Below are 14,669 nucleotides of genomic sequence, written 5' to 3' on the forward strand. Positions count from 1 at the left end.
TGGGCTAAAGTAAACTTGCAGAAAGGCAAAGGAGGGGCTTGCCTGCACTTTTTTACTGTATCACGTCAGTGGGAGTCCCTCTCTGTGCTGGAAAAGGCATGGGAGGGAACGTTAGCAACTTATCACAAGGAATGCCTTGTTTGGCTTTTTTTTAAAACATTCATTCTTTTTCTCGAAGCATTATGCACACGAGGGCTTATGTAATCATTTTGTCGGGAAAAAAAAGTATATAATAAAAAATGTCAAGTCGTATTAAGTGAGCTTTCAAAAAAATCAAACATTTGTGGCTATCACAAAAACTTGGCCATTGAATGGGGGTGTGTAGACTTTTGATATACACTCTGAACAAATCCTATCGAGAATCCAGTCAACTTCTTAACAATCTGCAAATATTTTTAAAATGTATTAAAAGATTTTTAATGAGTGCTAAAATGTATTCTCACATGCATTCTCATTAATTGCCAAAGTTGCTTTCAGGCTCAACCTGTGTAAATTGAAGCTAAAGTCAAAACCTCTGACCTTTTTAGGTTTGTGAATGCGCCACAGTCCCTAAAATAACTGCCACATTCCTTTATGCAGAATTTTTGGAATAAAACTAGTGCCCAAGTTTGAGTTCACCTGGTAAGACACAAGTCATTACCGGAATGCAGTGCTGCTTCCCGGGAAGAATTTTAAGTACGGGATATAGTCGTTGTGGCTGATCCATATGGCTTAAAAGTTTGTGAGATCATTTTATCCCAAATTGTGAGTGAGTTTATAATGATCCAAACTCCTTGTGAGACACTACAGGGGGAGAACAAAAATAGCCTGATGTCGCTCAGCTGTTGTCTCCCGTGAAGGCACCGTAACGCCCCGTCCTCCCACCCACTTTGCCACCTAAGACATTTTATACAGGAGAGCTTTTTAGTCACGGCTGGTCAAATATTATAGCAAAACCGTAATTGAGAGGTAAGCCATCCTAGAAAGCAGATGCAAGCGCAAGGTCAGAGCCGCGCCGAGCTTTTTTTGATTGTAGTTATAAAAGTGGGAGGGCTCGATCATCTCCCGACATCTGCAAACATCTTTAAACATGAGATGTAATGTTGTGCCTTTACTAGATTACTCCCAGATGAATCTGTTTTTATTTTCAAACTCTCCCCTTCTTGTCTTTGCAGGCAAGATTATTGCAAGATGACTTGACATGATACTCTGCAGCGACGTGATATACAGTAAGTAGATCATACTGTACAAGTTCATGACTTAAATCATCTTTCTACTCACTGTAACCTGTAAACTGTAAGTTTTTTGTGTGTGTGTGTGTGTGTGTGGGGGGGGGGGGGGGTACTAGTGTGACAATGCCACAGTATACAAAGCAATGTCCATAAAGGCATGCTAGGATGGTTTGGAAGAACTTGACCTCAACCCATCAAACTGCATTGGCATGTAGTAGAGCTCAGATTAGGCTCACAGGTCACAGGGCACATGAAGTAAAACAACAGGCCACAAAGTTGACCTTGGAGAGCACCATACGAAAATCCAGTTAGTCTGTGTTCATAATAATTTGCTACGGTAATTTACCTACAGTAAATAATGGGCTTGATACAGTGAGCAGGATTTAAAAAAAAAAAAAGGAATGTTTGGTTCTCGATTGGAACTCCCAATCGGATGTGTTCAGCGCTGATTTCTGGACTTCTCCAAAGTACAACTCCGCTAGCAGGGTGTTCTTTCCGCCCCGCTAAATTACCCGCAAACTAAATGTCGACAATATTTCTTGTGATCCAAACACATAATCATACTGTAAATCTTCTGCCCTCCTGCTGTCCAAAACAGTGAATGGAAAGGTTTTAGTTATACTTGTACCACTCGCCTATTTGGATAAACCACAAACAAGGGTGCTGACTAACAAACACATGACAGACACACATTTTCTCACTTTTGTTGACATTTGAGACTCGTAGGGGTTTTGTTGTGCCACACTGAGAGACATTCTGGCAAAAAAAAGCCTCATTGAAACCTATTGAATAGAGTTTAGAAACACTAGTCTTATATATTTAATGACCTTTTTGAGGCTTTTTTTTTTTTTTTTTTTCTTGTAAGTACATTTTACATCTGCTCTCATTCTGTCACTAAAGCTGCGTGCAATAAAGAAGTTGGCGATCGAGGTGCTGATGGCGCTATGTCATCCCTGGCTGAATTATAATACATCGCTGCCATAAAACATGACGATTGTGTCATCAATTACCACGCGTGTGTTTTAGTCCACGTAAAAATGTCATTTGATCACACAATGCGTTACAAGACCCCCCAACTCTTCTCTCGCTCGCTCTCTCTCTTTCTTTGTCTCTCAATTTATTTCAAGGTCATTTGAAAAAAAGCGAAAACAAGAATAGAAGGAGCACAGGCAGCCGGATGCCAATAGCTATCCTTAGAAGAAGAAAAAAAGCGAGAGCCAGAATTACTCATGACCTCCAGGCTACAAGCACTTTGAGGATACATGCTCATAAATGGCTGCTTAAACCTACCAGACACAGCTTGCGCTCCAAAAACTGGTTGTTCAATACACAATTCTCATGAATACCATTGTTTTTGTCTGAAATGCAGTACAGTTTAGTGGTAATGTCCTGTAGTTACTTTTTTTTTTTTTTTGCATTTTACCAGCCTCTCTCTCAATCATTGTATTTAAAGTTCCCGTCAGCTAACATTAGCTAAATAACAGACCTAACCTTTCAAGATTTACGGCCTTAATGACAACCGGCCCTCTTGAAGTCTGAGGTGTTCCCGCTGTGCCTCTGCGGGTGCCGAGGGTCGTGACCTCACGTTTTGTCAGAGATCCTTTGGGAAGATTTTATGGCTAACTTAAAAGAAATTTAATTAACCTTGCCGATAAGACGACCTATGCACTGCATTCAGGATAAATAAATAAAAAAGTACAGCACAAAGATGAGGCCCTATTTTTGTGCCTGTCTTGTACACGTTCATATTTTGTACCTTTTTGTAACTTTTCATGGATCTTCTCGAGGGAAATATCTTCAAAGAGACAGATTTTCTATCCTTGTTTTTTTTATTTAAGCTTGGAAAGAAGCCTGTTCATATTAGGCCTTGGAAAAGGTACAAGAGCGACCTTGGAGTACAGTAAAGTGCACTGCCATTCCTGATTTACGATTGATGACATTTCAAGCTTTATAATCCGAGATACTGTACATTGAACAAAAGATGGAACTCAGCCAGTTCAATTCATGTTTTTGGGAGATCTGCAGAACACATTAAGGCAAAAGCAAGGGTGGACCTTGCAAGCCTGGATCTTGCCGCCATAGGACTTACAGTAGATCTGTGGTCACACTGCGCCGAATCATCATGCGCTACATGCTTGGATGATTTGCGCAAGATTTAAGAAGGATTTGTGAGGTTTTTAGAGACATCCGATAGAGGAGAGATCAAAACTGCTTGTATTAAAATTCTCGGCCTGTCTGCATAATTGAATAAACATAACCTGACAGTGTTCCGCGGATGATGTAATCCACACAGACACAGTGAGGAAATAGTTGTCGTCTTATTTGTCAACTGTCCGACCAATAAAGCTAACGTTATTTTCCAGCCACAAAACTTTTGGCTTTCAGTTTTTGGACGGTTAGAAGCCCCAAAGCACTCTTTCCTCCTCCATTAAGTAAACTAGCCTTTAGGTGAGAACACACCCTTAAGTGAAACTATGGCCTCTTTATGGCCATTGACTACAAAAACAAATTTCTTTTTGGAAGCCCAAGACACCCATGATAGGATGACATCAGCCGTTCACATGAAATGCATGAAGCCAAGTATTTTGAGCAGCATCAGGTGTCATTTGGTGATTTACTTTGATTTATACGCAGGAACACAGATGAGACGAGACGCCAATCAGTGTGTGGACAATTATTTCATGCATCTCAGCTCCAGTAAACAAAATTCATATTCTATTCTTTTCAATCATAAAATAGCTAATGTTTGAGACAGTGAAAAACTACTTGACCCAGATTCGAGCATTGAAAGTTTTTGTGAGCCAGCTGTGCGAAGCACTCAACCACTGCGTCTATTCCGCTAAATAACTTAAGAGCCACATCTTGCAGTGTCTAAACTAAACATTGCTAACTAATTAAACCCCGTGAGACATAAAATCAAGAGGAAATGTTTTGGGGGGGATTGCTGGTCAACGGCATCAGAGTTCTATCAAGCTACCTAGAATGTTTAGTGGTGAGCGGAGATGGAGTTGTACCCACAAATGATGCAAGCATTCCACACACTCGACATTGGACCTCAATGAAAACCTTAAGCCCCATTGGGGATTTCATTTCTTTCCAACCAAAAGGACTCATCACTAAAGAAAAAAACTTTGCAGTAATTTGTGATTGCGGTGTTCTCAACATGGGAAAATTGGAAACGTTCTCCTCAGATCATCGTTGTGCAAACTGTTGTTTAGAGACAAAACAAAAACATTTGCTATGTTATGCAAAACTTTGTAGCATGGTTGAAAAAGAGCCAAGTCCTTTTGATGCGATCAAAGAAATAATTTTCACTTTGACTGTTGGTCTGTTTGCTTTGGGACTTTCTTTGGGAGCAGTGAACGTGCAGAGAGTGTTGTGGTGCAAAACGCTCGCTGTGCGTGGGACTTGGCTAAAGACCGCTGATGTGAATAAAGGTGCTAAAGTTCATGTTTTCAGTCATTATCTTTCAATGTGTGTCATGTAATTAGAAACAAATCTCTGGTCTTTAAAAATCATTTAAAGATTAAAGTCGTCATTTATTATCATTCTTATTATGTTTGAGTGAGCCTGTAAGTTTGAGCGTTAAGGGTCTGATGCCTTTCAGATGTTGTAAATTGAAGTGTAGATGAGCCGTGGATGGGAAAGAGGAGCCGCCGACGTGATGAAAGGGGAGACACACTGCTAAAGGAGGGGGTGAGATTTATGAGTTGGGGCTAGGTAGGCAGAAGGGGTCAAAGGCACTGAGGAAGTGGAGTCAAAAGAGGGTTTGTGGTGGGGCTGCCTAGCCTGGGGGTGGGACTTGTGATGGCCTGTGGTGGTCCACAGGACAAGCTTTAAATCAACCCACGAAAGTGACACATGGAAAACGACAACATTCCTTTCTTTCACCCCCATCCCCAACAAAACCCCCTCTGCGCCTCTTCTCTGTCCTCTCCTTCATGACTATTTCAGCAGCGACAACTCATTAGCAACGTTACATATGATATCATTCGGCGATAGACGCAAACAACATCAATAATTGAACACCCCTAGCTTGCCACGTATCCGCAATAAATCCACTTTAATTCCACGCTATACTTTTCAAGTCTACATCGAAATGTGATATTCATGAATGCGACATTGACTCATTTTGGTGTCACTCAGCGCAAGCAACTGTGTGTCCCGGTAGTCCAACTAAAGACAGCGGAGGCCAAATTTATTCAGTGACACTTGTTTATTTCCAAAGCAGTTCCAATTTCAAAACATTGGATAGGAAATAATGGCCACTTCTTCTTCTCAGTCTGGTTGGTTCCAATATGTTTACAATGTGGTGCATGGAAAAGCTTCTGAAAGACCTTAATCAGTAATTCAGCATAGTTTTTAAAAGCCTTTATGCTTCATCATGTTTGGAATCTTTATTCATTCATATGATTCATTCCGATAATAATAATGCAGCAAAATGGGGGACCGTACTATCCACGAGTACTCCGAAAAAAGGCTTGGGTGATTTTGGGTCGACGTATTTCGTACGTAATGAGCACTCTAAAATAAGATGTTGAATGAACACTTCCAAGTTCCATTTGCTGTTCTCCCATCCTGCATTTCCTCTCTTCCCTCTTTGGTAGCATTACAAAAATCCCTAAAAACCCCCCAAAAATTGAAAAATATCTCTTTATCCTTCCTATGCTCATTTAGTCTGAGGGGACTTGATGTATTAATGAGTTTCATCTTTAACAGTCACTAGTAACACAAATTTTCCTTCTCCTTCTTTTTCGGATTGTTCAGTTACCAAACAAAGTGGACATCTTCCAAATGTTAATCGCGCTGCATTTCCCCACTTAAACTTAACGCAGCATTCATTGACTTCACAGCAGTGTTTCCTTAATAGAGACCCCGAGTACCTGCGGGTTCTGGTCTTCCTGCATCCGCTGTGGCCCCTCACAGCCAGTGCTTAATAGTTTTTATTGAATGTGGCTCCCGGAGTGAGGCAACAAAATTCCCCAGTTTGCCTTTAAATAGGTGAGAAACGCCCGGTCTAAACAAATGGTGTGTTTTTTTTATCCTCGGCAGTGATTCCCTGTGAACTGTAACTACTTAGCCCTCGTCTTACTTCAATTGGTGCGGCTCAGCACTTTGGCACATAAAGTCCTTTCACTTGAAGCAGGCTATTCTGTTCAAACACTTTGAGAGTTTCTTAGGTTTTCTTGGGTCCCCTCGAGTCCCTCAGGCCTTGTTTCAGACGGTGCACATGGCCCAAAACGGGACGGCAACCGCCGCGTTCACTTTTGAACTAATTTAATTTGAGAGTTGACATTCAAGACTCGGGGAAAACATCTGAGGAAAATGCTAAAAGAAACGTCAGGTTGACTGTAATTGGCACTGGCATGTCTTAATTGGGACGACATAAAACTTGGTAGGTGAGCTAACGTCACGTTTTGTTTACTTCCTAGCCAAGCCCTTCCTTCGACTATGAAGAGCATTTGAGCTTCCTCTTGCCGGTTAGAGAATAGATATTTTTGAAACCTGTTTTTTGTTGATTTGCTTAAGCCAAGCACACTTATATTGATTTTGAACATCTTAACCAATTTCCACACAGGAAAAGGATAAAAATTTTACCAAAATGCCTTAAAAATGAAATTCCATCGGCTTCAAAAATGTCGGTCACCAATCCAAAGTATCGGATTTAGTTTTTTTTTTTCTCTCCTGGTCTTGACTGTTATCAGTGTTTTGCAGCTTGTTGCAAACCTCACTTGCATTCACGAAGGCATCCCCCTGGTTGTAGATTTTGGAAATGATAATATATAGCCACCTTCCTCACACTGACTTGTGTTTATGTTGTTTTTCCATTTTTTGGAAACGATTGTAATTCCAGACAAACATCTGCTAAATGTCTTTCGATACGTGATAGCAACACCAGACTTCCATCTGCTTCCTTTTGGTTGCGGTAACAAGAGAATACACTGCGCTCGACCAATTCACCTCTTGTCAATTAATTAAACAAATATTTTAGTGAACTGAACATGAAATGGATATACAGTAAATGGTAAATGGAATATTTTTGCTATTCTTTAGTCTGGCCGACTCAACATTGAAATGATTAAGAGTCCCGTAATATTTCTTGCATTATTTAGCCACTAATTAATTAATTATATCAATCATTTATCAATTCTTGTCAAACATGCTAACACAAACATGCAGTCAGGCAGCTTTTGCTCGCCATGAAAACATGCTGTCATTGAAATGCACATAGTGAATTCTCACTGTCATAAATAGTTAACGGCCAAAAAAACCCCAGCTTTTACCACCAACTGACATTCGCACTAAAACGAGCAGCGCGGTCACACACGCGCACGTGAACCTGCAGATAGACTCACAATGACATCCTTCCTGCACCCGAAGACATGCAGCAAGGCACCAGAAAAAGAGACACACTCGCCATCCCACACGTCAGACAGACACAACATGTTATTATCTCCGCGGAGCACCCTGACTTTTGCATTGACCCCTCACACGAGCATCTCGACCTTCTTATGTAATAGCTCGCTTGGCTCGGGAACTCGAGAGGGGGGAAAGATGCTAATTAAATACATTTGCGAGTGCCACATGGATGTAGCTCACCTATTAGCCTCCTGAGTGGGTTTATTATATAATAAAGGCTTAGCACGAGAGTCGCCGCAACGTTTAGCTTGTACTCATGAAGAGGCAAATAAGATGTCATGCTGATTAACACATAATGTTCTCAATGGTTCTGACTACATCCTGGTTTGTTCAAAGAGGACCAGAAGATCTTGGGCATGCAGCGCACTGCTGAGATTCAAACCCGGAACCGAGGCAGGGGTGAAATTTGTAAGCTCTGCTAAAAAGTAAATGTACAGTTGTGTTTGCTCCAGTTTAGTGGAGGTTAGCATTTGTGGTAGTTAACTATTTGGGCTTTGCACAGGATTATGGAAGGCATCTTGATTTCCATTTTCATGAGATAAGATTCTTAATAATGGCAGGGGCAATTATTTTCAGCTGTTAAGACCTGATGTCTTCTCTTTGGGTCAACTCCACCCTCGTCGCTTATCTCGTCTCTCTTCCAATGTCCAAATGTGTCCAGATGTTCAGAGGTAGGGAGGCTACGGATGGTTGTCATTCCCCTTTAAGAACGCCAGCAAGAAGGAGACAGCGAGATCGAGTTGTCCCAACAGTGATGACGCTTAGCTCACACTGCCTAAGGGGACGTTTATGGAAATGACAGCGTGTCAACTTATCTTTATCCTCATAGGCATACTGCAGAAAAAGTGCATTTGCATCGCTTGGGAGCAACTTATATTTATTTATTTATTTATTTATTTATTTATTTGCACCTATCAAAAATATCAACTCTGTTGACAATGAAGCCTTGAAATCTTCAGTGAATGTTGTGAGCTTTTATCTCGGAGCTAGCTTTTATATCACGGCGGTTTTAGCCTTTTGCTGCATAAAAGCGGACATCCTTGGCTGTTCGCCATAAAAAAACTTGTTGGCTTTCCTTCAATTCCTCTCCCACAGTACTGTGCCAATGGGTCAACAGTAACTACATCCTCTGTTTACAATTTGTTATCCACCCATCCAGTTTCCTTGCCTGATTTCAGGATGTGAGTGAGGTAGAGCCCATCCCAGCTGATTTTGGGCGTGGTACACTCCGGTCCAGTTTGGTTGTCAGTAAGTCGCAGGGAAAGTATAGACAAGCAACCGTGCCTTGGCACACCTATGGACAATATTTACAGTTTTAAATTAAGACATAAGCACAGGGAGAGCTTGCAAACTCCAAACTGGAGATTTTAATCCTAAACATCAGAACTGTGAGGCAAATCAGATAATCACTATCCTACCCATGACCTGTTTTTTGTTGTTGTTGATTTTATGCGGAAGAGGGAGTTAATATAAATTATATTTGGTCAGGTTATACAAAACCGTAAAAGAATGACACTTTTTGTCAAGTAAAGTTAGTTTAAGATTTAGCATTTTAAAGCTGGCTGTAATTTCAAATAGGGAGGCTCCATCCTGGCTGAGCTACTAAACTTAGCATCAGTTTGAGTCTTGGAAAAAAATGTATTCGCTCCAACACAGGATCATACAAGGGCCCGGTGACAGAATCTCTGTAAATATTCCTCTGTTGTCTTTGTTTCTTCATGCCAAAGATGGCAGTGAATCAAAACTCTTCCTTCTGTTGCTTGTATACGCTTTAATCATGTGCGTCAATTTCAATCGGCCGGATCTCTCCCTCTGAGCGCCACGTGTAGCGTATTAAACTCAAAACAGACGTAAAATAGTGTCAATGAAATGTATTAAATGTGAGTAAATGACGAGTGTCTCATTCTTTAATGCCAAGTTTCACAACTTGCACAGCGACCAAATCATTACATCACAAGAAAGGTGCTCACCTGAACCTTACATTCATTACCGATACTTTTTTTTTTTTGCACAAAATACCTTCTTAATTATTAAAAGAATCATTGATTGTATAGTGGACAACTTGAGGTCCTTAACTTTCCAAGGTCAAATACATTGTTAAAAAACAAGCAACAAAAAAAAGATGGAGAGGGTTAACGAGGAGTCTCCTGCACATACTAGCACATGTAAACACGCTGGTAAAAGCCCAGTAAAAACTTAGCTTACATCTTAGCTTGTCAACACAGCGGCAACACAGGAAGGCTGCGTCATTAACACACTTAAATATACTTGCAAGTCAGTAAAAAGACAACAAGTACTTGTGTAACATGAAAACAGGCCAAGAAATCAAGTTTACAAGGCAGCTCTGTTGCATGGAGATTGAACATTACATAAACAATTCCCGAGAGTTCGGGAACAAAAAAAGCCAGAAAATATCATTAAGTGTCATTATTTGAGTCAACCTATTCCACTGTGATCAGATATATTAGCTTTCATATTAACTCTTTGAAAACATGACTCCACTGCAGGCAGTTATTATGCACAAATCTGTGTATTAAAACAAACTGGCTTCAAGCGCTTTCATTTTATTAAACAATAATGAGCACACTGTGTGTTAATTTTCCCCTCGTATTTTTCATTCGAAGAGAAACAGAGAACACACCCTGAAAAATTAAGATAAATAGAGAAATCTATTGACCTACTCCAGCATTTTTCTGGCATTGGGGCGGAGTTTTCTCCTTTGTTGTGTGTTGGTCATCTGCAATGTAGAACATATGTGTGACATTGATATTTTGTCAAATGTCTCCTGTTTGACGGAATTGGTTATGATGTTAAGAAAGTATCTCCCCTGCTTTTTCTCCATTTTTGTGGTGTGGTGAGATGAGCTCTTTTTAAATCCTTATTTGCCTCCATTTCCTCGAGCTCACTGAAATTCTCACACTTGACTGTAGAAGCATTTGCGATATTCCCAGAGACCATTAGGGCCACACTTGGTGGACCTTTTTTTTTTGTCAGTAAAAATGTGCCTGTGTAATTGACCTCATCCTAGTTGACTGTCGTACATCTCATGCAATCGTATCACAAAGAGCACGCGCCATCATCGCTTTGTAGTCAAGCGATGTGAAATGAATTTCCCACATACGCTGCAAATGTCCTGTGGACTTGAAGAGACCTTTGATCAGTACTGATTGTCTCCACCTTTCTGTCATCAGCTCTACCCAGCAAACGTCTAATAAGGATTTCACTTGTCTGCGATTTACAATCACCTATACTAAACGTGTGTGTGCGTGTGTGTCTGCATGTCTGTGTGCGTGTATATATATAAGTCTGAGTATATGTCTGGCAGAAAAGACGAATGTTCAAATTTTCTATTAGTGATAGAAAACAAAGCTACCTTTTCCAATAAGATGAAAGAAAAATCAATCCACACGCACGAGTTAAATGAGGTTAGACGGTATCATAATTCTTTTTGCCGGAAACAAAACTTTTCTGGATAGTCTCATAAGAGTTTTGCTGTCAAATTTATTGCGTTTCTATTTTAAATTCCCCATCTCTGCAAATTCATTTTCTCCCCAGTTGAACATAGGAGGGCCTCAGATGGCTCCATTAAACAAACCTCATTTTGCCTCACAAAAATCTTTTTTCGTCCACAAAACTAGTTGCTATAATAATTGCTATTCATTGGTTCCCTTGAGTGCTTTGAATGTTGTTTTTCTAAAGCTTCCTTGTCACCGTGTGGTGTGGTGAGTGTCTGTGCCGAATCATCAAATGTCAGGATTTGGCAGAGCCTGCAGAGATCCCGAGATTGTTAGATGTTGTCATGTAGGAGGGGAAGTAGTGCCGGACAACAAAAATGACCAAGGACACAGACGGCGGAAGGGTGGGATAGAGAAATAGAGAAAGCTGAAAAGATTAGAAGGCTGAAAATGAAGAGCTGTGTAATTCATTGGAAGGATTACTCTTATATTTCTTGTGTTTCATGATGTCATGTACTTGAACATGATCATTTGTGTGCATGCCTGAGCATGCACACACACACTCACAAAAATCAGGATTATCCTGTAATAATTACTTCATTTGATGCTGTGTTCCTGTGTGCACACTCTGCTATTTGTGCCTTGGTGGGGATAAAAGTCTGTTTATACAGTTGGATGGATGTTTGGCATGGATCCTTTGGGAAACAAAAATCAGGAAATCCCCTAATATGAATGCGAGAGCTGTTGTACTGAATGTGGTGTTTTGTATTCAGAAATTAACTGAGTTGTGTAGTATTATTAATAATAATATATAATAATAATAATGAAAAAATATATATAAAAATAAATATTATCATTAATAATACGTATAATACTAATAAAATAGTAATAATATATAATATAAAAATAAACATTATTATTAATAACAATAATTATTATTATTAATTATACAATTATTGGTGGTGTTATTGTTTTTATAAATGGTTTTATTCTACTGTGTGTGTCTATTAGGCTTTGATCAAATATTTTTTGTAGTTGACTAGCAGTCTGACCTTATGTTCCATAAGACTAAAAAATACAATATACATTTCTCTCCGTCACATATACTTTGATTGTATTTATGAATTGACAAAAGTGTGATTTTTGGTGTACAAGTCATCAGCCTTGGCCCAATAGACATTTTTTATGACTGTGTTTGGGGACAAAATCTGTTTACACTTATGAGAACATTCAGCTGTGTGGGGACCCAAAATCAAGACAAGCCATAATAAGAAGGCAGGAGCTATTCTGAAGTTTTCACATTGGCCCAACAGGCATGGTTTTTTTTTTTTGTCAGAGTGTGTGTGTAAGGGATGATACTAATCCTAACGGAATGGAACATCTTTTATGTTTCGTCTCACCCTTCTTTCCGTCTTCCGTTCTCTGCAGACTTAAGGAGCACATAAAGCTCCATCAGGAGAAGGAAATAGAGGAGATGAAGCAAAATAGGCCAATAAAAGGTGACAAAGATGAAGAGATTAAGAACAAAAGCCTGACGAGATTTAGCAGAGAAGAATGTCACTTGCAAGTACCTCATCTCTCTTTCTCTCTCGCTTTTCTGAGATTTCATTCTAGCGTGTAGAAATAGAAAAATTAAATGGTTATACATAATACATCAAGAACAAGACTACTGTGTTTGACTGTGAGAAAAGGAAGATGGTGGTTAGTCCCTTATACAAGTTACACGATCACTAAGGTTGAAGCCCCGACAAAAGCGACAAGTGCTCATTTAGTGAGACACTTTCTAATTCATTGTGAACATTTCAATAGGGAAAGAGAGAACATTGTGAAGTGCCTCAGTTGTTTGGCTGTTAGCTAGGCGATCATTATGGAAAACCTGACGGGCATTTTTATTTCGCTATAATATCCATCTGGTTTATGTATTTGGACGTAAAATGTTATTTTTATGATATTTTCTCATAGCTCATAAACAATTAGAGGATGCAGAGTTAGAAATAAAAGCTTGCATCCATGCATTTGTAGTTCTTGTTTAAGGTGTCTGTCTGTCAAATCCTTCTTTGGATCCCAACACCACCTACTTTTTCGGTAATTTGGGTGGTGTCGACTGTGATGGCTTTACCCAAGCTGCCAACTTGGCTTTGCGGGATCACACGTGTATCAAGTTACTTGCGTAGACTTTACAGTGGGCCAAGTGGTGAATAAAATGAAATGGAAAACAAATATGAACATGCACAAACAGTGTATAAACTTACACATGTTGACATTCGGTGACAAATAGGCACACACGTCAAGATGTCAGACATGAAGACAGACGCCCAGGCATTAAAAAAAAAAAAAAAAAGGCGTACCACAAACTGAAAGCTCAAGACGACTTCCCACAGTGTTCCTCTGTGTCATGTGGCAGATCCTTGACTTGGCCACAAACATCTAAACACAGGGTTCTTTAGTGGCAAGCATACAGGAAATGTAAAGTATAGGAACTTCCTCCGTGTACAAAATGAAGAGTGTAAATGTAAATATTTAATCAGGTTGTCTCATAAAGATAAAAATATTGTCTTGTAGGTTATGTGCAAAACCTTCTGAAAAAATACCCCCAACCAGCTTTTGAACAACTAAACAAGCAATGAAATAAAGTGAAAGAAACAAAGCCTTACTTTAAAATTCAAAGATGTAATGTGAAGGTAATTCTCCCTGTTTATTCATTCAAATCCCAGCATTCGACTTTTGAGCTTGCACTCCAAGCCTGGCCTGCAAATGTTGACACACACACACACACACACACACACACACACACACACACACACACACACACACACACACACACACACACACACACACACACACACACTGCCCCTGCTGCTCAATACGCAAGATATCCCATCGTGCATCATGTAGACCCGCTATTAGCTACGTGTTTGTGCCAATTCTAAGGTGTGCGACCCAAAACACATTAATTAAAGCTCACGCATTAATCTAGTGCAGATTTGGCTCTGGCTTTTATGAGCTCATCAAAGCGTTCCGTCCACTGAGTCACCATCTCCTGCCCCCCCCCCTCCCCACCTTTGATAAAGAGCACACTTCCCTCCAATCTGTTCTCAAAGAATGACCTTTGAGGAGGCAGTGGAAAAGTCCCTGTAGCAAAAGTGTGTTTATATCCCACTGCAACCTCCCGTCGGTATGTCAGTTCTGACAAACAAGCAGGAGATTCACAACGATACCTCACATTTTGATGCTAATCTCCATCAATGCTGCTCCACCTCCAATATGAAATAATGGCAATTTGTCACCATGGTAAAAACTTTATTAACAGTGCGAGCAATATTTGAATGTCAGAAAGTGAACTGTTGAAGGCGAGTAGTCTAGCTTTAAAATTTCACACATCACACTTGAATAGTTTTGAGTGTGGTACGAGAGCAAATGATTTGGAGTGGAGTAGTCAAATATTTGATAGCACCTGAAGGACGCGTCAGGAAGATGAATGTCCTTCAGAGGTGACCCATTTCAAATAAAGACTCAATGCAGAACTCTTTGCAGTCTACACTTTTTATTTTCATTGAAGTTGGCTTCATGTTGCTTGCGACCT

General features: G+C 39.9%; 1 long non-coding RNA gene across 1 annotated transcript in view; it reads left to right on the forward strand.

Moving 5' to 3' along the window:
• Window positions 1–12,643, forward strand: part of LOC147050995 (uncharacterized) — a 41,100-nt gene extending 28,457 nt beyond the window's left edge. The window contains exons 4-5 of the long non-coding RNA XR_015067251.1: window positions 1,155–1,208; window positions 12,515–12,643. This is a non-coding gene — a long non-coding RNA (uncharacterized LOC147050995). The remainder of the gene's footprint in view (window positions 1–1,154; window positions 1,209–12,514) is intronic.
• Window positions 12,644–14,669: the final 2,026 nt, after the last annotated feature.

This window comes from Syngnathus leptorhynchus, chromosome 9 (genome assembly GCF_054491065.1).
Source record: "Syngnathus leptorhynchus isolate UIUO chromosome 9, UIUO_Slep, whole genome shotgun sequence".
NCBI lineage: Eukaryota > Metazoa > Chordata > Actinopteri > Syngnathiformes > Syngnathidae > Syngnathus > Syngnathus leptorhynchus.